At 36.7% G+C, this 23,940-nt stretch overlaps 1 non-coding gene and 3 pseudogenes across 1 annotated transcript; 1 reads left to right on the top strand and 3 right to left on the bottom strand.

Annotated features, from left to right (window-relative positions):
* Nucleotides 1–2,594: 2,594 nt before the first annotated feature.
* On the bottom strand, nt 2,595–2,702 carry LOC148555046 (small nucleolar RNA R71). Its single transcript, XR_015888273.1, has one exon. It is a non-coding gene; the product is annotated as a small nucleolar RNA R71 (small nucleolar RNA).
* A 9,157-nt stretch (nt 2,703–11,859) lies between these two features.
* Nucleotides 11,860–14,311, top strand: LOC107648175 (proline transporter 1-like; annotated as a pseudogene).
* A 1,411-nt stretch (nt 14,312–15,722) lies between these two features.
* LOC148555047 (uncharacterized) lies at nt 15,723–16,020 on the bottom strand (annotated as a pseudogene).
* Nucleotides 16,021–19,186: 3,166 nt separating this feature from the next.
* Nucleotides 19,187–23,940, bottom strand: part of LOC107646850 (organic cation/carnitine transporter 4-like) — a 33,273-nt pseudogene continuing 28,519 nt past the window's right edge.

Below are 23,940 nucleotides of genomic sequence, written 5' to 3' on the forward strand. Positions count from 1 at the left end.
GATCCTATTCCAACATGATCGAGAACCGACAGATGATTAGCCGTGCGGTGACAGCGTACGTAGAATATTTTCACTGAGAGGACGGGAAGTAGCTATTGAAAATGGTGATGCCCAACATAAAGCTTGCCATGGAAAGGAGTATGAATGATTGGAAGAAGGCAATAGGAAAGTAGAGGTTCAGGAGGAACAAAGCATCTTCATACGCTTATCTGAAATTCTTACCAATGAATTAAATAAGTATCTCTATCTCTATCTTTATTTTATGTTTTATTTATCTTTAATTATCAATCCTCCATAACCATTTGAATCTGCTTGACTGAAATTTACAAGATGACCATAGCTTGCTTCAAGCCGACAGTCTCCGTGGGATCGACCCTTACTCACGTAAGGTATTACTTGGACGACCCAGTGCACTTGCTGGTTAGTTGTGCGGAATTGTGACAAAGTGTGATTCACGTTTGAGAGCTCCAAGTCTTTGGCGGCATTGTTGATGATCACAATTTCGTGCACCAAGTTTTTGGCGCCGTTGCCGGGGATTGTTCGAGTATGGACAACTGACGGTTCATCTTGTTGCTTAGATTAGGTAATTTTATTTTATGTTCATGTCTAGTGTTTTGGACCGGAGCTTTCATTGAAAGCTTGGCTGGCTAGTAAGCCATGTCTAATTCCTGGACCGGAGTCTTAGACTAGCACTGCAATGATTCCTGGAACTCTTATTAAAAATTTTGAATCCCTTTATTTTCTTTTCCACTCAATTTTCAAAAAATCACAAAAATTTTTATAAAACCATAAAAATCAAAAATATTTTATGTTTCTTGTTTGAGTCTAGTATCAATTTTTAAGTTTGGTGTCAATTTCATGTCTTTATTCTTCTTGCATTTTTCGAATATATGCATTATGTTCTTCATTGATCTTCAAGTTGTTCTTGATAATTTCAGTGCTTTGATCTTTAATTTCTCTTATTTTGTGTCTTTTGTTGTTTCTTATATGCATTTTCAAATTGTTATAGTCCTTAGTATACAAACTTCTAAGTTTGGTGTCTTGCATGCATTGTTTATTTGATCCTAGTTGCATTTTTTTTGTTTCTCATCATTAAAAATTCAAAAAAAAATTTCAAAATTGTGTCTTTTCAAGTCAATAATACAGAGAATTGAAGATTCAGAACATTCAGCAGAGGAATTAAACAGAAAAAGCTGGGCGTTCAAAACGCCCAGTGAAGAAGGAAAACTGGCGTTTAAACACTAGCCAGGGTACCTGGCTGGGCGTTAAACGCCCAAAAAGGTAGGATTTTGGGCGTTAAACACCAGAATGGATGCCATTCTGGGCGTTTAACGCCAGGATGACACTAAAGGGAAGATTTTGTTTTTAATTTAAATCTTTTCCAAATTTTCATAATTTTTCAAAATCAAATCTTTTTCAAATCATATATTTTCAATCATATCTTTTCAAAATCAATTTCTTTTCAATTTTTTTATTTATTACTATTTTCGAAAATCCTTGCTACAATTAGTGATTTAATTCAAAATTTTCAAGTTGTTACTTGCCTATTAAGAAAGGATCAAATTTTAAATTCTAGAATCATATCTTCTAATTTCTTGTTAGTCAAGTAATCAACTTTAATTTTAAAACTTTCTCTTTGTAATTTGATTTTCAATCATATCTTCTCAATCATATCTTTTCAATCACATCTTTTTCAAAATTAATTTTCAATCATATCTTTTTTATTTCTAATTTCAAAATCTTTTCAAAAATCACTTAATTTCTTTCCCAATCTTAGTTTTCAAAAATCATCAATCAAATTTTCAAAATTTCTTTTAATTATTTCAAAATCTTTTACTTTAATTTCGAAAATTCTTCCCCTCTTCTCACATCCTTCTATTTAAGGACTAACACTCCTCCACTATCAACAATTCGAACTATATCCCTCTTGATAAGTTCGAATTCTTCTCTTTCTACCTTCTCCTTCTATTCTTATTTTCCTCTGACACTTCAAGGAATCTCTATACTGTAACATAGAGGATTCCATACTTTCTTGTTCTCTTCTCTTTCATATGAGCAAGAGCAAAGACAAAGGCATCCTTGTTAAAGCTGATCCTGAACCTGAAAGGACCTTGAAGCGAAAGCTAAGAGAAGCTAAAGTACAACTCTCTGTAGAGGACCTAACAGAGCTTTTCAAACAAGAAGAAGCCATGGCAGCCGAAAACAACAACAATGCCAACAATACAAGGAAGGTGCTTGGTGACTTTACTGCACCTACTCCCGACTTCTATGGGAGAAGTATCTCAATCCCTGCCATTGGAGCAAACAACTTTAAGCTTAAGTCTCAATTAGTTTCTCTAATGCAACAGAATTGCAAGTTTCATGGACTTCTATTGGAAGATCCTCATCAGTTCTTAGCTGAATTCTTGCAAATTTGTGACACTGTCAAGACCAATGGGGTTGATCCTGAGGTCTACAGACTTATGCTCTTCCCTTTTGCTGTAAGAGATAGAGCTAGGACATGGTTGGATTCACAACCCAAAGAAAGCCTGAACTCTTGGGAAAAGCTAGTAAATGCCTTCTTGGCAAAGTTCTTTCCACCTCAAAAATTGAACAAGCTTAGAGTGGAAGTCCAAACCTTCAGACAGAAGGAAGGAGAATCCCTCTATGAAGCTTGGGAAAGATACAAGCAATTGATCAGAAGGTGTCCTTCTGACATGCTTTCTGATTGGAGCATCATAGGTATCTTCTATGATGGTCTGTCTGAACTGTCCAAGATGTCATTGGACAGCTCTACTGGAGGATCTCGTCATCTGAAGAAGACGCCTGCAGAAGCTCAGGAACTCATTGAGATGGTTTCAAATAACCAATTCATGTACACTTCTGAAAGGAACCCTGTGAATAATGGGACAAATCAAAAGAAAGGAGTTCTTGAGATTGATACTCTGAATACCATACTGGCTTAGAATAAAATATTGACTCAGCAAGTCAATATGATTTCTCAAAGTCTGTCTGGAATGCAAGCTGCACTAGGCAGTACTAAGGAAGCTTCCTCTAAAAAAGAAGCTTATGATCCTGAGAACCTAGCAATGGAAGAGGTGAATTACATGGGAGATTCCTATGGAAACACCTATAATTTTTCATGGAGAAATCATCCAAATCTCTCATGGAAAGGCCAACAGAGGCCTCAACAAGGCTTCAATAATAATAATGGTGGAAGAAACAGGTTTAGCAATAGCAAGCCTTTTCCATCATCTTCTCAGCAACAGACAGAGGATTCTAAGCAGAGCCACTCTGACTTAGCAACCATAGTCTCTGATCTAGTTAAAACCACTCAAAGTTTCATGACTGAAACAAGGTCCTCCATTAGAAATTTGGAGGTACAAGTGGGTCAGCTGAGTAAAAAAGTTACTGTACTCCCTCCTAGTACTCTCCCAAGCAATACAGAAGAGAATCCAAAGAGAGAGTGCAAGGCCATAAACACGTCTCACATGGCCGAACCTGGAGAGGAGGAAGAGGCAGTGATCTCCACTGAAGAAGACCTCAATGGACGTCCACTGGCCTCCATGGAATTCCCTGATGAGAAACCATGGGAATCTAAGGCTCACACAGAGACCATAGAGATTCTATTGAATTTACTCCTGCCATTCATGAGCTCTGATGAGTATTCTTCCTCTGAAGAGGATGAAGATATTACTGAAGAACAAGTTGCTAAGTACCTTGGAGCAATTATAAAGCTAAATGCCAAGTTATTTGGTAATGAGACTTGGGAGGATGAACCCCCCTTGCTCACCAAAGAACTAGATGACTTGACTAGGCAGAGATTACTTCAAAAGAGACAAGATCCTGGGAAGTTCTCAATACCTTGTACCATAGGCACCATGACCTTTGAGAATGCTCTGTGTGACCTAGGGTCAAGTATAAACCTCATGCCTCTCTCTATACTGGAGAAGTTAGGGATCATTGAGGTACAAGCTGCAAGAATCTCACTAGAGATGGCAGACAATTCAAGGAAACAGGCTTATGGACTTGTAGAGGATGTCTTGGTAAAGGTTGAAGACCACTACATCCCTGCTGATTTCATAATCCTAGAGACTAGGAAGTGTGTGGATGAATCCATCATCCTTGGCAGACCCTTCCTAGCCACAGCAAAAGCTGTAATTGATGTTGACAGAGGAGAATTGATCATTCAAGTGAATGAAGACTCCCTTGTGTTTAAAGCTCAAGGATATCCCTCTGTAACCATGGAGAGGAAGCATGAAGAGCTTCTCTCAATACAGAGTCAGACAGAGCCCCCACAGTCAAACTCTAAGTTTGGTGTTGGAGGCCACAACCAAACTTTAAGTTTGGTGTTGAACCCCCACATTCAAACTCTAAGTTTGGTGTTGGGAGGTTCCAACATTGCTCTGAACATCTGTGAGGCTCCATGAGAGTCCACTGTCAAGCTATAGACATTAAAGAAGTGCTTGTTGGGAGGCAACCCAATCTTTAATTATCTATGTTACATTTCTATTTTCTTTTATTATTTTATATTTTTTGTAGGTTGATGATCATGTGAAGTCACAAAAACAATTGAAAAAGAAAAAACAGACTAAAAAACAGAATAAAAAACAGAACACCCTGGAGGAGAAACTTACTGGCGTTTAAACACCAGTAAGGGTAGCAGAATGGGCGTTAAACGCCCAGTCTGGCACCATTCTGGGCGTTTAACGCCAGAAATGGGCACCAGACTGGCGTTTAACGCCAGGAATGGGCAAGAAGCTGGTGTTAAACGCCAAAAATGGGCAGCAGCCTGGCGTTTAATGCCAGGATTGGCAGAAAGGGGCATTTTTGCACGCCATTTGGTGCAGGGATGAGATATCCTTGACACCTCAGGATCTGTGGACCTCACAGGATCTCCACCTACCCCACCTCTCTCTCTCTTCTTCACCCATTCACCAATCACCTCAATACCTCCTCCCCAAAAACTCCTCACCTATCAAATCCCACCATTCTCTTCACCACTCACATCCATCCTTCATAAAACCCCACCTACCTCACCATTCAAATTCAAACCACTTTCCCACCCAAACCCACCCATAATGGCCGAACCATACCCCCCTCTCCACTCCTATATAAACCCATCTTCACTCCTTCATTTTCACACAACATACACACTACTTCTCCCCCTTGGCTGAAACACTAAGCCCTCTCCATCTCCTCTATTTCTTCTTCTTCTACTCTCTTCTTTCTTCTTTTGCTCGAGGACGAGCAAACCTTCTAAGTTTGGTGTGGTAAAAGCGTTGCTTTTTATTTTTCCATAACCATTTATGGCACCTAAGGTCGGAGAAACCTCTAGAAAGAGGAAAGGGAAGGCAAAAGCTTCCACCTCCGAGTCATGGGAGATGGAGAGATTCATCTCAAGGGTGCACCAAGACCACTTCTATGAGGTTGTGGCCAAGAAGAAGGTGATCCCCGAGGTCCCTTTCAAACTCAAAAAGGGTGAATATCCGGAGATCCGACATGAGATTCGAAGAAGAGGTTGGGAAGTTCTCACCAACCCCATTCAACAAGTCGGAATCTTAATGGTTCAAGAGTTCTATGCCAATGCATGGATCACCAAGAACCATGATCAAAGTGTGAACCCGGAACCAAAGAATTGGCTTACAATGGTTCGGGGGAAATGCTTAGATTTTAGTCCGGAGAATGTAAGGTTGGCATTCAACTTGCCCATGATGCAAGGAAATGCACACCCCTACACTAGAAGGGTCAACTTTGATCAAAGGTTGGACCAAGTCCTCATATACATCTGTGAAGAGGGCGCTCAATGGAAGAGAGATTCAAGAGGGAAGCCGGTTCAACTAAGAAGGCATGACCTCAAGCCCGTGGCTAGGGGATGGTTGGAGTTCATCCAACGCTCAATCATTCCCACTAGCAACCGGTCTGAAGTTACTATAGACCGGGCTATCATGATCCATAGCATCATGATTAGGGAGGAAGTAGAAGTTCATGAAGTTATATCCCAAGAACTCTACAAGATGGCGGACAAGTCCTCTACTTTGGCAAGGTTAGCCTTCCCTCATCTCATTTGTCACCTCTGCAATTCAGTTGGAATTGACATAGAGGAAGACATCCTCATTGATGAGGATAAGCCCATCACTAAGAAAAGGATGGAGCAAACAAGAGATCCCACTCATAGACATGAGGAAATTTCTCACCATGAAATCCCTGAGATGCCTCAAGGGATGCATTTTCCTCCACAAAACTATTGGGAGCAAATCAACACCTCCCTAGGAGAATTAAGTTCCAACATGGGACAACTAAGGGTGGAGCACCAAGAGCATTCCATCCTCCTCCATGAAATTAGAGAAGACCAAAGAATCATGAGAGAGGAGCAACAAAGGCAAGGAAGAGACATTGAGGAGCTCAAGCACTCCATTAGATCTTCAAGAGGAAGAACAAGCCGACATCACTAAGGTGGACCCGTTCTTTAATCTCCTTGTTCTTTATTTTCTGCTTTTCGAATTTTTATGCTTTATGTTTATTTATGATTACATGATCACTAATGTCTAAGTGTCTATGCCTTAAAGGCAATGAAAATGAATCCATCACCTTTCTTAAATGAAAAATATTTTTAATTGAAAAAGAAAAAGAAGCGCATGAATTTCAAATTTTAAAATAGTTTAGTTATTTTAATGTGGTGGCAATACTTTTGTCTTTATGAATGAATGCGTGAACAGTGCATATTTTTGAATTTGTTGTTTAAGAATGTTAAAATTGTTGGCTCTTGAAAGAATGATGGAAAAGGGAGAAATGTTATTGATAATCTGAAAGATCATAAAATTGATTCTTGAAGCAAGAAAAAGCAGTGAATAAAAAGCTTGCAGAAAAAAAAAGAGAAAAAGAAAGAAAAGCAAGCAGAAAAATCCAGTAACCCTTTAAACCAAAAGGCAAGGGTAAAATAAAAAGGATCCAAGGCTTTGAGCATCAGTGGATAGGAGGGCCCACAGGAATAAAATCCTGGCCTAAGCGGCTAAACCAAGTTGTCCCTAACCATGTGCTTGTGGCGTGAAGGTGTCAAGTGAAAACTTGAGACTGAGCGGTTAAAGTCGTGGTCCAAAGCAAAAAGAGTGTGCTTAAGAGCTCTGGACACCTCTAATTGGGGACTCTAGCAAAGCTGAGTCACAATCTGAAAAGGTTCACCCAGTTATGTGTCTGTGGCATTTATGTATCCGGTGGTAATACTGGAAAACAAAATGCTTTGGGTCACGGCCAAGACTCATAAAGTAGCTGTGTTCAAGAATCAACATACTTAACTAGGAGAATCAATAACACTATCTGGATTCTGACTTCCTATAGAAGCCAATCATTCTGAACTTCAAAGGATAAAGTGAAATGCCAAAACTGTTCAGAAGCAAAAAGCTAAAAGTCCCGCTCATCTAATTAATACTGATCTTCATAGATGCTTTTGGAATTCATTGTATATTCTCTTCTTTTTATCCTATTTGATTTTCAGTTGCTTGGGGACAAGCAACAATTTAAGTTTGGTGTTGTGATGAGCGGATAATTTATACGCTTTTTGGCATTGTTTTTAGTATGTTTTTAGTATATTTTAGTTAGTTTTTATTATGTTTTTATTAGTTTTTAAATAAAAATCATATTTCTGGACTTTACTATGAGTTTGTGTGTTTTTCTGTGATTTCAGGTATTTTTTGGCTGAAATTGAGGGACCTGAGCAAAAATCTGATTCAGAGGCTGAAAAAGGACTGCAGATGCTGTTGGATTCTGACCTCCCTGCACTCGAAGTGAATTTTCTGGAGCTACAAAAGCCCAATTGGCGCGCTCTCAATTGCGTTGGAAAGTAGACATCCTGGGCTTTCCAGAAATATATAATAGTCCATACTTTTCCCAAGATTTTATGGCTCAAACCGGCGTTCCAAGTCAGCTTAAGAATTCTGGCGTCAAAACGCCAGAACTGGCACAAAAGCTGGAGTTAAACGCCCAAATTGGCACAAAAGCTGGCGTTTAACTGTAAGAAAAGTCTCTACATATGAAATCTTCAATGCTCAGCCCAAGCACACACCAAGTGGGCCCAGAAGAAGATTTCTGCATTAATTACCTATTTCTGGTAACCCTAGTCTACTAGTTTTCTATAAATAGGACCTTTTGCTATTGTATTTTCATACTTTTACAAAAAGACTTTGATAGACCTTTTCACATTTGGGGGCTGGCCTCACAACCATGCCTAGACCTTGTTCTTATGTATTTTCAACGGTGGAGTTTTTACACACCATAGATTAAGGTGTGGAGCTCTGCTGTTCTTCATGAATTAATGCAAAGTACTATTGTTTTTCTATTCAACTCAAGTCTATTTCTTCTCCAAGATATTCATTTGCACCCAAGAACATGATGAATGTGATGATTATGTGACACTCATCACCATTCTCACCTATGAACGCGTGCCTGACAACCACTTCCGTTCTACATGCAAACAAGCTTTAATGTGTATCTCTTGGGTTTCTAATCTAAGATTAGAACCTTCGTGGTATAGGCTAGAATTATTGGCGGCCATTCCTGAGATCCAGAACGTCTAAACCTTGTCTGTGGTATTCTGAGTAGGATCTGGGAAGGGATGACTGTGATGAGCTTCAAACTCGCGAGTGTTGGGCGTGTGACAGACACAAAAGGATCAATGGATCCTATTCCAACATGATCGAGAACCGACAGATGATTAGCCGTGCGGTGACAGCATGCGTAGAACATTTTTACTGAGAGGAAGGGAAGTAGCCATTGACAACAGTGATGCCCAACATAAAGCTTGCCATGGAAAGGAGTATGAATGATTGGATGAAGGCAATAGGAAAGCAGAGGTTCAGGAGGAACAAAGCATCTTCATACGCTTATCTGAAATTCCTACCAATGAATTACATAAGTATCTCTATCTCTATCTTTACTTTATGTTTTATTTATCTTTAATTATCAATCCTCCATAACCATTTAAATCTGCCTGACTGAGATTTACAAGATGACCATAGCTTGCTTCAAGCCGACAGTCTCCGTGGGATCGACCCTTACTCACGTAAGGTATTACTTGGACGACCCAGTGCACTTGCTGGTTAGTTGTGCGAAATTGTGACAAAGTGTGATTCACGTTTGAGAGCTCCAAGTCTTTGGCGCTATTGTTGATTATCACAATTTCGTGCACCACCAGCTTAAACTCTCCGAGTCGTGGCTAGATCCTTATGACATTATACTATGATATTTTGATATAAATTGTATCTATTTCTTGTGCTTTAAGTTAGTTGCTCCATTTATGCGTTTTGCGCTTTTCTTACCCTAACTTTGAGCTTTATTCCTTCATCAGACTTCTAGATTATATTATTCTTTCTATATAAATATGTATAAGCCTTAGAATTTTCGTAACCTTTGGTTAACCCTTGCTTTACGGCTAAAGGTAAGGCTTGGGTTAATTGGGGTGTTACACTACGAGTATATGTAAACGTTATTATCATGAATCTAATTACAAAAGAGATGAGGTTATTTACAACTTAATTAATCATTTAATATTATTCGTAAAGATATGATAATAAGCAATGTTATTTCATTTGATTTATACTAATTCATTACAAGAACAAAAATGGTTTGTTATTCTAGGGATATGACTTTAGTTATTTCACTTATTTCCTGCCAAAGAAAATTGATATTTGTAAAACTAAATTGTTGTTTACTTTTGCATATTTAATGTACAAGGTAACTATTAATTCTATAAAAAATTTTAGTTATCTAAAATTAAATTTAGATTAATATCTCAAATATATATAAATTTAAGTTGAAAATAATAGTTGACATTTGACATATCATTTTCTATCAAGCGAGTATTTTCTATTTTGTGTTCCTCTTTTTTAAGCCAACCAGCATTATGTTTGACTAATTTATTTATGAAAAGCTTTTCGTTTATTGATTGATATCGAATACCTACTTTTATTTTATAAAAATAATAATAGGCTAAGTGGCTAAATGTCCAAAGTAGTAAAAAAAGTTTCATGCTGGAACAAAAAAGGAGGTGATTCTAAATTGAAAAAAGTGATTGGCTGGTTGGAAGTGAACAGTTTGAATGGAGTCATGGACAGAATAAGAGACTGTAGTTTTAGGGGAGGTTGGTATTAGGTAACATATTAGTTCAATACATATAATTAGCATCTATATATACTAGTGGTTCGTTAGATGAGTTTACAACATTTTTAGCAAGATAGTATGTTAACATTGTACTTGAATATATATAGTATACAAGACCCAAGGGAATAAGTTGCATTTGAATGACTCTATATACTTAAATAGTGAAAGGTTCTATATAAATGAATTGCATGAAATGACTCATACCTATGACTATATAACTTGATTTTAAGATTTAACTAATGATAAAATATAATAAAATAATATATTTATATATAATATATATAATCTTTTTATCTAATTTTTTATCAGAATTTTTAAACATAAAATTCCAACTTCTTCAATTGATTTACCAATTTCTTTTACAATTTTGTTTTAACCATTAAATCTAAACAATTTTGTGTGTGAGTTGTTCAATCTAAATATATATATATATATATATATATATATATGATAAAATTATTAATGAAATAAGTTTATTTTAGCAATTTAATTATGTGAGATATAAGATATTATTCACTAATTGGTGTGAGTTATTAATCTCTAAATATATAAACAACACGATGAAATTATTAATGAAATAAGTCTATTTTAGTAATCTAATCATATAAGATATAAAATGTTAGGTTTAAATTATCTATTTTCAAATATAGATAAACAATAAGATGAGATTCCTAATAAAATATAAATCTATATAGATAAACAATAAGAAGGAAGCTTAGCAAAAAGAGAGAAAAGATAAAACAGAAATAAAAGCAAGGGAATGAAAGTAGAAAGACACGAAGAACGGTAGTCCTGTTTAATTAATTATTGTCATCAAAAGTCCTTCCTAATTAATAAAGTTGCTCCTGCTAAAGAAAATTGATATTTGTAAAACTAAATTGTTGTTTACTTTTGCATATTTAATATATAAGGTAACTATTAGTTCTATAAAAAATTTTAGTTATCTAAAATTAAATTTAGATTAATATCTCAAATAGATATAAATTTAAGTTGGAAATAATATTTGACATTTGACATATCATTTTCTACCAAGCGAGTATTTTTTATTTTGTGCTTCTCATTTTTAAGCTAACCAGCATCAAGTCTAGGGGGCCAGCAACTTTATTAAATTCTGGCCAACATGTAATCAGCAAAAGAAAAGTGAGTAATCCTAGTCATTGGATGAAATCTCACACCATTAAAATCATCATTGATGGCTACAAATCACAAAAGTTTCTGGCCGCCTAGCACTCCTCATTTATGAAAAACTTTTTGTTTATTGATTGATACCGAATACCTACTTTTATTTTATAAAAAATAATAGAAGGCTAAGTGGTTAACTGTCTAAAGTAGTAAAAAAAATTTTGCGCTGGAACAAAAAAGGAAGTGATTCTAAATTGGAAAAAGTGATTGGCTGGTTGGAAGTGAATAGTTTGAATGGAATCATGGACAGAATAAGAGACTGTGGTTTTAGGCGGGGTTGGTATTAGGTAACATATTAGTTCAATACATGTAATTAGTATCTATATATACTAGTGGTTCGTTAGATAAGTTTACAACATTTTTGGCAAGATAGTCTGTTAACAATGTATAGCTGGCACACTGCAATGGATTATTTTAAATCTCAATTTGTTGCAGTAGTTGAGTGTATATATACAGGGTCATTGTTGGAGCTAAGGAGCAGCTTGGCATGATTGTGTTGCTATCTTCTTATGCAATTTAACCGTTGCAATGCCTAACAAAACAATGGGAAAGAACGATAGTAACCATGAAAATCACAAAGATGGTAATGACAACGTTAAAGTGCCGGAAACCATGCACCAGATTAGCAGTGGTTAGTAATAATCAGTTTTACTTATATATCATAAATATTGCTGATTGAGATAGAAGTTAAGCATGCAATTTGTAACCCAATATAGCTGGCACTCCGGGTGTAATTGAAATCAGAACATTTTGAAATATATACATCTTCCTCTGTTCAATCTTATCTCCATAATATTAACTCATAATTTGTTTTCCTTTGGAATTTGTTTGGTGGCAGATTCATGGTTTCAAGTGGCTTTTGTCCTAACCATCGGAATCAACAGTGCTTATGTGCTAGGATATTCCGACACCATCTTGGTGCCACTTGGTCTAGTAATTTTGCTCTATGCAGATGCTCTTGTTGCTATGCTCCATGAGTCTAGGGGGACAAGGCGCATTTGATATAGAGACCTTGCTGAATTCATATACGGTAACAAATACTCATCTTCTACAAATGTTTTCCAATAACATGCAGCTATTTCTTTTTCTCTCATGTTTCATCCCTTTCTTACCGCAGGAAAAAAGGCATATACTCTTACATGGGCTCTACAATACGTCAATCTTTTCATGATCAATACTGGCTACATCATTTTGGCCAGTTCAACCTTGAAAGTAACACAAATTCAATCTCTTCCTCAGTTTAGAATATGTTTCTTTAGATAGTGTATATGTCTAGCCATTCTGTTACATGCATACAAAAAATATATAAAAAAAAACAATATGCATTGGTTAATTTGGTAATTGAATTTCTTTTTTTTTTTTGGTATTTCTAGAGGGTTCTTTTTGTAAATTTCCTTTTTTATTTTTATATGTTCAATGTGGTACAAGCTACTTATCTTCTATTCTGGGATGATCACACAATGAAACTTCCATATTTTATTACTATAGCTGGCTTTGTGTGTGCACTGTTTGCCATTGGAATCCCTACTCTTTCAGCTCTTGGAGTTTGGCTGGGTTTTTCAACTCTCTTGAGTCTAGCTTATATTGTTATAGCATTTGTGATGTCCCTTAAAGATGGTAATATTTCATTTCTGCTATTACGTTATATGTCCCCCCTTTTTTTGTCCACCAAGGTCTTATTGCAAACTTGGTATTCATGTGAATACAAATCTTGCATCTCTATCCGAACTGAGTTAAAAATTTTCATGCATTAAGTTGAAGACACTATTTTTTTTAACTGTCCATTAAACAAGATGATTGTTATTAACATCAGGATTGAATGCACCACCTAGTGATTTCAGTATTCTGGACGATGGCGCTGGTAAAATATTTTCGATCATTGGAACAAGCGCTAATCTCGTGTTCGCATATAACACTGACATGCTTCCCAAAATACAGGTCCCATAAACTTACATTACATGTTATTCAAACATATTTAATGTACAAATAGATACTGATGCACAACATAAATTGATTGAGGTATATAACAGAAAACAATTAAGCAGCCAGTTGTGAAGAACATGATGAAAGCTCTGTATTTTCAGTTTACGGTTGGTGTTCTTCCATTGTACCTGGTTACATTTATAGATTACTGGGCTTATGGAAATTCCACATCAGCATATTTGCTGAACAATGTGAATGGTCCTGTCTGGGTTAAAGCTGTAGCTAACATTACAGCTTTTCTTCAATCAGTCATTGCATTGCATGTACTTACATCTAAACTTGAACTTCTGCTAATATCAATTGTTTTAACCCTGATAAATAATACAGGCCAAAATCATATCTTACAATTTAAGGAAAACAAAGTTGTCTCTCACTAGTTAAAGAAAGATCAACTGGGATTTCAAATCTTGAGAAACTAAGATTTGTTTGGTTAGCATTTTCATTTTCAATAGTTTCTATTTCAAGATTTTGTGAAGAGAAAAGAGAAAACAATAAAAAAAATATCAAAAAAATTGAAAATAAAAGCGCAAACCAAACACATCCTTTATTAGCTCGTGCTTTTCGTCTGGGATGAAATTTGGTTTACTCGAATTGTTTGAGTGTCCTAATGATCCTCTATTTTCACTTCTGCTAGATATTTGCTAGTCCTATGTATGAGTATATGGACACCAAATATGGGATCACCGGAAGTGCCCTAAAAATTAAGAACTTATCATTTAGGTTTTTACTAAGAGGTGGCTACCTCACCTTCAATACATTTGTATCTGCTCTGCTATCATTCCTTGGAGATTTCATGAGCCTCACAGGTGCAATAAGCACATTCCCACTCACATTTGTTCTTGCAAACCATATGTACCTAACGGCAAAGAAGGACAAACAATCATCCATGCAACAACTCTGACACTAGCTCAACATTGTTTTCTTTAGCATCATGTATCTTGTAGCAACAGTTTCGGGCATAAGGCTTATCTTCGTAGACTCCAAAATATACCATCTTTTTGCTGATTTATGATCAAAATCTAAATGTTTTCTTTGCAGATTTTCTTCCATATCTATAATGTAATCTTTTGCTATATATCTCTTTATAGAGATATCGCTTGTTGGATCAAGTCATTTTCATTTGCATGTTTGAAAGAAATTCCCTTTTATTTGCTTGGAATGATGATTCATATCTAGAAATACGAGTCTTTCTTATCTTTAATGGATTGATATGAATAAAGATCATATTCATATTGTGTGTATTTTTTTTAATGAGCCTAATTGTTGATTTTTGTAAAGAATTGATCTGATTTTTTCATATGAATCATATTTTTTTAAATCTTTATTTTGAATGACATTTTTTAGTCTTTTTTTTTTCTTTATTCTTTCAGCCAGTGAACTAATTTTGCTTAGTGCAAGTTCTAAGCTAGCTAAATAAAATGAAATGAAATAAGATATCCAGATTTGAGAGTTAAGATTTAATAATGAGATGAGCATATCAGTAGAGATGAGTTACTTTAGCGGCATCGGTTAGATTAAATTCCAACAATTAAGTAGGCAAGATGTTTATAAAAATAAAATGAAAATTTAAAGGAAAAAGTGATAATCGATATGTAACTTCATAAAAAAAATTGAATATACATGATGTGTGGTAAAGAACATAATTGTGTGGGTGAAAATAATACAAAGACATACATTGATAGGCATTTCTAAAGTAGAATTTGGTAAACTAGGTTGCCTGGAATGCTTTGTTGAAATCTCTAATTAAAGATCTGGAACCTGCAACCATATAAGAAACGGATCTAGGTTAAGACTACATTGTACTAACCACTCGGGCTCATCATAGCCAATGACTTGCATGCTTAATCCAAAACTATACATCTATACGAATTCAGATAACATGATTCTAAATCAAGGCACATTCAATGAGTTACTATCAGTTAAAGGTTTAGTATGTTTTTTGTCTTTAATGTTTTTAAAATTCAATGAGGCTACAGTGAAAATAATGAAATGAGGGAGTGCAGGGAGAGTGCTTATGGCAGTGGCGGATGTGATGTGATGATTGTGGTGGTGGTGGTGATAGGGAGGTGAAGAGTTGGAGGGGTTAAAATTGGTTAGGATTAGATGAGAGAAGATTAAAATTGAAAAAAGAATTGACTAACTGTGAATTAAATTGTGTTTATAAAGTGTACATGAATATATTACATAACAATATAACATATAGAACAATTGTAACAGCAATCAAGTTTGCCCTGCTAGTTGGGGGCTTTAAGAAAAATAATTTTCAAAAAGCAGGTTTGATCTTAAGTCAACAATTTAACTCAACCATTATCTTAAGTCTTAGAAACACAAGCATCTAATCGGATGACACACACATGTACGGAGCATATCATTTAAATTTTAAACTCTAACAAAGCATTGACATCGCAGCTTGCTTATCATCATCATCTTCCGGACAGAAAATTTACAATAATGAAGATGGTGTTGAGAAGTACTGAGAGGAACTCTCATGTACGAACTTGCATGAATGAGACCTATAATCTGGCCTTTCAAGGACTTTGTCCTCCCAACTGAAATATCTGAGAAGCCCCACCCACTCGGTGCAAGAAACAGATCCTCGTTTGTTATTGCCAGTGCATTTGCAAGGATCAAGAACCCCTCTAGTAGTGTCCACAAACCCATCTCCCTGCACTGCAAACAAGAAATATATCACTATAAGAGATAGAGAACTCATCCAATCCATTAAACATAACACACAGTAGTGAAGTTATCAAATTCTGAAGTTACCTCATAAGAACTTTTCCCAAAATTAAAATTACAAGTTCAGTTTCAAGGTTCAAATTTTGTAGAGTTTAGTCCCAAAATTTGGTAAGTTTGCATTGCAGACACAGACAACAAATAGCAAGTAGTGCCATTTCTAAAAAAATATGCATTTTGTGGAACCAAAATCTCACTAGCAAAGTTACAATCACTTAGACGGCATAAAAAATTCAAATAACAGATTATGAAATTATTTTCTAATTAAATATCATCAAAATTAGGAATGCACCAACAAAAAGTCTCATAAACTTTACCAAAAAAAAAGAATATCCTGAATTAGACTTTGAGCATAGAATATACAAATTTCAGTGCAAACAACTGAAGATACAACTAAAATAAAGTCGGGAGAAACATAAGAGAGAAATAAGTGAAATTTGAAAGAACATTGGAGCGCAAGAGTTAACCTGGTACCGGAATGGCGGGTAGCTTCGGCGAGGACTGGACAGTGGAGGGAAAAGGGTTACACATGGACATCGACACAGACACACTCACCGAGAGATCATGTTCTTTCGTTTCATATCCATGGAAAACTGGGATCAGAAAGAAAAGAAAGCTGACCCATTCTTCTTCTTTTTCTCTAGCAAGTGCACTTGTTCGCTCAAAGCGTCAGGAATTTGAATTCTACCGGACGCATACAGTAATTTATTAGTTTTTAATTAAAAGGTGCCCTATAGAGTTTTGCTACGTGCTCTGCTAGGGCTTTGGAAGGAATCCTAATTTTCAAATTTGAGTGAGTCATTGACTTTGCCTATACTAGTAGACACCAGCAGCAGCATTCTCTGGATGAGGACATTAAAGAAGGGATTGATAAATGCTGATGAAAGTCTAATGGGGAGGGTCATGGCTGATCGGCTCTTTAGTTCACGCAATTTGGGGCCAGTCAGAGGGGTTCAAAGTGCACCATCTCCCTTAAAATTTTCATTATCGATATTAGAAGATGGAAACAAGGAGAAACAGTTGAGGATAAGGATTTTGCAAATGTTCCTATTTGGATATAATTATGGGGTTTACCTGAATATTGTAAGACTAAGGAGCTCGGGCAGAAGATAGGAAGGGCTTATGGTGATGTTGTTGATGCTGACATATTCCAAATATGTGGCAAAGAAGAGAAAATCGTAAAAGTGCACGTTCAGATGGATGTTACCAAGCTACTAATAAGAATAACTCTTAAAATAGTCAGGTCTGATCAGAGTGCAGCCAAGGTACGAGAGAATTGGTACTTTCTGTAATTAGTAATTACTGCGGTTTCATTGGTCATGATAGTAGAACTTGTGACGAACAAGTAAAGGCGGCTATTGTGGGAGAGGTGGTGGGAAAGAGTTAAGGAGAACTGCTACGGATATATCAGGTGGGTAGGAGAATGGGCGAACAAAGAGAATATGGCAGGGCTAGAACCATGAGTAGAGGAATAGGGGGAGGATTTAAAAATACGAACCCAACTCCTATCAATCAGCTCAAAGGTTTGGCTAACCTCTTTGTTAACAAAGAGGGGAGGAGCTGGGAGAAAGAAGAGGAAGAAGTGTAGTTCGTGGCAGCAGCTATAGTAGTTAGGAAGGAAGAAATCAGGGGCAAACAAAAAATTGTCTTGGAGAAGGCTGTTGATAATTTTAATGAGGAGGAATGGGTTACAAAGTCAAAGGAAGGTAGCGAAGGAAGCCTCGAGCAAAACTGTATATCAAGAATACTGGGGATTAAGAAAAGCTCGGAAGGAAAGGTGAAGGAAGCAGGCCTGTAGAAGATGAGCCAAGTTGAGTTGATTGTTATCGAGATGGGAGAGGGTGCCACCCCACAAGAGGCACCAAGATGTCCATGAAGATGATGATGATGACTTGTCGGAGTTTGGGATAACTCTTGACCGTTCACAGCATGTAAGACTTGTGTAAGACTTATTCTCTTGAAGTAGTGTTTCTCTGTAGAACAAAAAATATTACTCTGAATATAGAGAGAATAATGCATAATACTTGCTTTAAGCACCTATACTGTGTTGATCCTAGAGAACGTGTGGAAGGATTGATGGTTGAATGAAAGGAAGACGTGGATTTACAAATAAAGAACCATGAAGGATTTTAAATTCACTTTAGTATGGTAGAACTAAAAGGGAAAATAACCTGGGATTTGATAGGGGTATACTTACATACAGAGGAGAACCAGAGAGAATCAATTTCAAACTATTCTTGGTATCTTGAAAACGGTCTAGGAACATAAATTGGTGATTGGAGACTTCAATGCAATTAAGGTGTTTCATGAGAAAGAGGAGGGATGTATGAAATCCGCATCATTCATTAGAAGTTTCAACGACTTTATTAATGCTGGTGATATGGTTGATTTACGGTATGAAGAGCCAAAATTCACTTGGTCAAGCAGACAGTTCGGAAATAATTGCATTAAAGAGAGGTTGGACCAAATAATGAGCTCAGGTTCTTGGAGATCGGATTACCTAAGAGCTTCGATGGCGTACCTTAATGACATAAGTTTTGATTACAGACCTCTACTGTTGGTGTCTAATTCAGAATCTCCCAAGCCAAAAAGAAAATTTCACTTCCAAAAGAGATGGTATGATAATGAGGAGGTAGTTATGGAAATTGTGGATCGAAAACATTTTAGCAAAAAATGAACTAGGCACGCGTTTAGAATAAATTAGGATTAAATGAAGAATGTGATTTGGAATGCAAAGTAAGATTAAATGAAAGTCTAAACACATCATTTTCTCTCTTACAACTACTAATACGTAAATTAGAAATTTAGAATTGCTCGGTAACCTTGAACTTTACTAAAATTTGATCACTAGAAAACAATATTAATAGAGATAACCATAATTTTTTTTAAAATGGATTGAATAGTCCCAATCATAGACATTACAAATTCATTCACACCATATTCACACACACAATATTTAAGTCATCCATTACTTGGTCTAACCAAGTTTTTAACCATTACAAACTTACCTACACCACACTCATTCATACACACAATATTCAAGAATTTCATCCAAACTTGTTGCAAGACATACATGATCACAATAAGATTAAAGTCTTGCTTGAATATGATACTAAAAAGTTAATCTTAGTGGACTAATAATATAAAAACATCAAACAAGCCCAGCTTCCAACCCAAAGAATGTATCATACAGTGGTTGATTCAAAGTTTTCGGCAAGTAAAATGCAAACATGCCACCCACAATCCCACACACAGCAACACCACGAATGGCAGCTGATGAGTGGATATTTTATACGAAATTGTAAGAGAGTAATGTGAACATTGACATTACAACTTCGTGCACCAAGTTTTTGGCGCCGTTGCCGGGGATTGTTTGAGTTTGAACAACTGACGGTGAATCCTGTTGCATAGATTAGGAAAATTTTGTCTTTTGGGTCAGAGTCTTTTATATTCTTTTCAAAAAAAAAATAAAAATGAAAATAATATTTTTTCTTTGTTATTAAAAATATTTTTCAAAACAAGTGTTACATTTACTGCCCATTTGGCTAGAGCGTTGGTCTGTGTTCTTGGTAAATTGGGTACCTTCTTTTTAAAATTCTTTTTTAAAAATAATTTTTACATTAAATCTTGTGCCAAACTTTAAGTTTGGTGTTTTCTTGTTGATTTTTCTTGGGATTTCGAAAAATCTTATTTTGGTTTTCTAAAAATTTTAAGTTTGGTGTTCTTTCTTCATGTTCTTGTGTTCTTGTGAATCTTCAAAGTGTTCTTGAGTTTTCCTTGTGTCTTGATCTTAAAATTTTTAAGTTTGGTGTTCCTTGGTGTTTTTCCTCCAAAATTTTCGAAAACAAGGAGCATTAGATCTAAAAATTTTAAATCTTGTGCTATCTTATTGTTTTTCTCTCCCCTCTTTAAATTCAAAAATATCTTTTCTCCCTATTTTAAAGCAAATTTTCGACATTTACCTTTAAAATTCAGATTTTTATTTCAAAATTTAAAATTTTTTTCAAAAATCATCATATCCTTTTCAAAACTTCCCAACCACTTTCTCTCTCCTCATTTTTTTCGAAAATCTTCACCCATTTTTATTTATTTTATTTTCACTTTATTTTATTTTCGAAATAAATAAATAAATAAATAAATAAATAAATAAAAATAATTTTTTTATTACATCATCTCCCTTTCTCCATCATGGATCTAAGTGGAAATGAACAGTCCAGAAGGACTCTGGGGTCATATGCTAACCCCTCTACTGCTTCATATGGGAGTAGTATCTGCATACCCTCCATTGGAGTCAGTAGCTTTGAGTTGAATCCTCAGCTCATTATCATGGTGCAGCAAAGCTGCCAGTATTCCGGTCTTCCACAAGAAGAACCTACAAAGTTTCTGGCACAGTTTTTATAAATTACTGACACAGTACATCATAAGGAAGTAGATCAGGATGTCTACAGATTATTACTGTTTCCATTTGCTGTAAAAGACCAAGCCAAGAGGTGGTTAAATAACCAACCTAAGGCTAGCATAAGGACATGGAAACAGCTGACAGAAAAATTCCTGAATCAATACTTTCCTCCAAAACGGATGACACAGCTAAGGCTGGACATCCAAGGCTTTAAACAAGGAGATAATGAATCTCTTTATGATGCCTGGGAGAGATACATAGAGATGCTATGAAAATGCCCCTCTGAAATATTTTCAGAGTGGGTTCAGTTAGACATCTTCTATTATGGGCTTACAGAAAGAGCTCAGATCTCTCTAGATTACTCAACTGGTGGATCTATCCACATGAGAAAGACAATTGAAGAAGCTCAAGAGCTCATTGATACAGTTGCCAGAAATCAGCATATGTACCTAAGCAGTGACCCTTCCATGAAAGAAGAGGCTAAAACAGTAACTGCTGAACTCAGTCTGTAGAACAAGCTGCTGAATTCAATCAGCAATTAGACTTTCTAACACAACAGTTAGCCGAATTCAAAGATAGACTACAAGAGACAAGGGTGGCTAATATAAATATGGAAGAACAATTGAAGCAAACAAAACAACAGCTGTCAAAACAAATAACAGAAGAATGCCAAGCAGTTCAATTAAGAAGTGGGAAAACATTAAATACCCCACCTCAAGGCAGCAGGAAGCCAAGAAATGAGCAAACCACCCAAAATCCATCTGAGGACAGTAAGAGCCCAGGAAAAAATAATTCTGTCGTTAAAACGCCAGAAATTGGGTGGAAGGCTGGCGCTGAACGCCCAGACCATGCTCAAGACTAGCGTTCAACGCCAGAAACAAGCAAGGAACTAGCATTGAACGCCCAAAGGAAGCACAGTTCTGGCGTTCAGACGTCAGGAACAGATGAGAAATTGGCGTCTAACATCACTCCAGCTTCTAACTCTGGCACTCAAATGCCAGAGAGGGATCAGACACACACAAGTGCTAATGACAACCCCTCTAAAAAGGCTTCTTCAACTATTTCTGTAGGAAATAAACCTACAGCAACCAAGGTTGAGGAATATAAAGCCAAGATACCTTATCCTCAAAAACTCTGCCAAGAGGAGCAGGATAAGCAATTTGCTCGCTTTGCAGATTATCTCAGGACTCTTGAAATTAAGATTCCGTTTGCAGAAGCACTTGAGCAAATACCTTCTTATGCCAAGTTCATGAAAGAAATCCTGATTCATAAGAAGGATTGGAGAGAAACTGAAAGAGTTTTCCTCACTGAAGAATGCAGTGCAGTCATTCTGAAAAGCTTTCCTGAAAAGCTTAAAGATCCCGGAAGCTTTCTAATACCATGCACATTAGAGGAAAATTGCACCAGGACAGCTTTATGCGATCTTGGGGCAAGCATCAACCTAATACCTGCATTAACTATCAGAAAGCTTGGTGTAACTGAAGAAGTTAAACCAACCCGGATATGTCTCTAACTTGCTGATGGCTCCATTAAATACCCATCAGGTGTGATTGAGGACATGATTGTCAGGGTTGGGTCATTCGCCTTTCCCACTGACTTCGTAGTGCTGGAGATAGAGGAGCACAAGAGTGCTACTCTCATTCTAGGAAGACCTTTCCTAGCAACTGGACGAACTCTCATTGATGTCCAAAAGGAGGAAGTCACCCTGAGAGTCAATGAAGATGAGTTTAAGTTGAATGCTGTCAATGCCATGCAGCATCCAGACACACCAAAAAACTGCATGAAAGTTGATCTTATTAACTCTTTGGTAGAAGAGATCAACATAGCTGAGAGTCTCGAATCAGAGCTGGAAAACATCCTTAAAGATGTTCCACCTGATCTAGAGGATTCAGAGGAATTGAAAGAGTCTCTAAAATTTCCTCAAGAAGAGGAAAAACCTCCTAAACCCGAGCTCAAACCATTACCACCATCCCTGAAATATGCATTTCTGGGAGAAAGTGATACTTTTCCAGTGATCATAAGCTCTGCTTTAAATCCACAGGAGGAGGAAGCACTAATTCAAGTGCTAAGGACACACAAGACAGCTCTTGGGTGGTCCATAAGTGACCTTAAGGGCATAAGCCCAGCTAGATGCATGCACAAGATCTTATTGGAGGACAATGCTAAGCCAGTGGTTCAACCACAGAGGCGGCTAAATCCAACCATGAAGGAAGTGGTGCAGAAAGAGGTCACTAAATTACTGGAGGCTGGGATTATTTATCCTATTTCAGATAGCCCCTGGGTGAGTCCTATTCAAGTTGTCCCTAAAAAGGGAGGCATGACAGTGGTTCATAATGAAAAAAATGAACTGGTTCCTACAAGAACAGTTACAGGGTGGCGCATGTGTATTGATTACAGAAGGCTCAATACAGCCACCAGAAAGGATCATTTTCCTTTACCATTCATAGACCAGATGCTAGAAAGACTAGCAGGTCATAATTATTACTGCTTTTTGGATGGCTATTCAGGCTACAACTAAATTGCAGTAGATTCCCAGGATCAAGAGAAAACAGCATTCACATGTCTATCTGGAGTATTTGCTTACAGAAGGATGCCTTTTGGGCTGTGTAATGCGCCTGCAACCTTTCAGAGATGTATGCTCTCTATTTTCTCTAATATGGTGGAAAAATTTCTGGAAGTCTTCATGGATGACTTCTCAGTATATGGAGACTCATTAAGCTCCTGTCTTGATTACCTGACACTGGTTTTGAAAAGATGCCAAGAGACCAACCTGGTTTTAAACTGGGAAAAATGTCACTTTATGGTGACTGAAGGGATTGTCCTTGGGCATAAAATTTCAAACAAGGGAATAGAGGTGGATCAAGCTAAAATAGAGGTAATTAAAAAATTACCACCACCTGCCAATGTTAAGGCAATCAGAAGCTTTCTGGGGCATGCAGGATTCTATAGGAGGTTTATAAAGGATTTTTCAAAAATTGCAAAACCTCTGAGCAACCTGCTAGCTGCTGACACGCCATTTGTGTTTGACACAGAGTGTCTGCAGGCGTTTGAAACTCTGAAAGCTAAGCTGGTCACAGCACCAGTTATCTCTGCACCAGACTGGACATTATCGTTCGAATTAATGTGTGATGCCAGTGATCACGCCATTGGTGCAGTACTGGGACAGAGGCATGACAAGCTTCTGCATATCATTTATTATGCTAGCCGTGTTTTGAATGATGCCCAGAAAAATTACACAACCACAGAAAAAGAATTGCTTGCAGTGGTTTATGCCATTGACAAGTTTAGATCATACTTAGTAGGATTAAAAGTGATTGTGTACACAGATCATGCTGCTCTTAAATATCTACTCACAAAGCATGATTCAAAACCCAGACTCATAAGATGGGTGTTGCTTCTGCAAGAGTTTGATATAGAAATAAGAGACAGAAAAGGGACAGAGAACCAAGTGGCTGACCATCTGTCCCGGATAGAACCAATGGAAGGGGCGTCCTCCCCCTCTATTG

This window comes from Arachis ipaensis, chromosome B6 (assembly GCF_059453495.1).
Source record: "Arachis ipaensis isolate K30076 ecotype BB chromosome B6, ASM5945349v1, whole genome shotgun sequence".
Classification (NCBI taxonomy): Eukaryota; Viridiplantae; Streptophyta; class Magnoliopsida; order Fabales; family Fabaceae; genus Arachis; species Arachis ipaensis.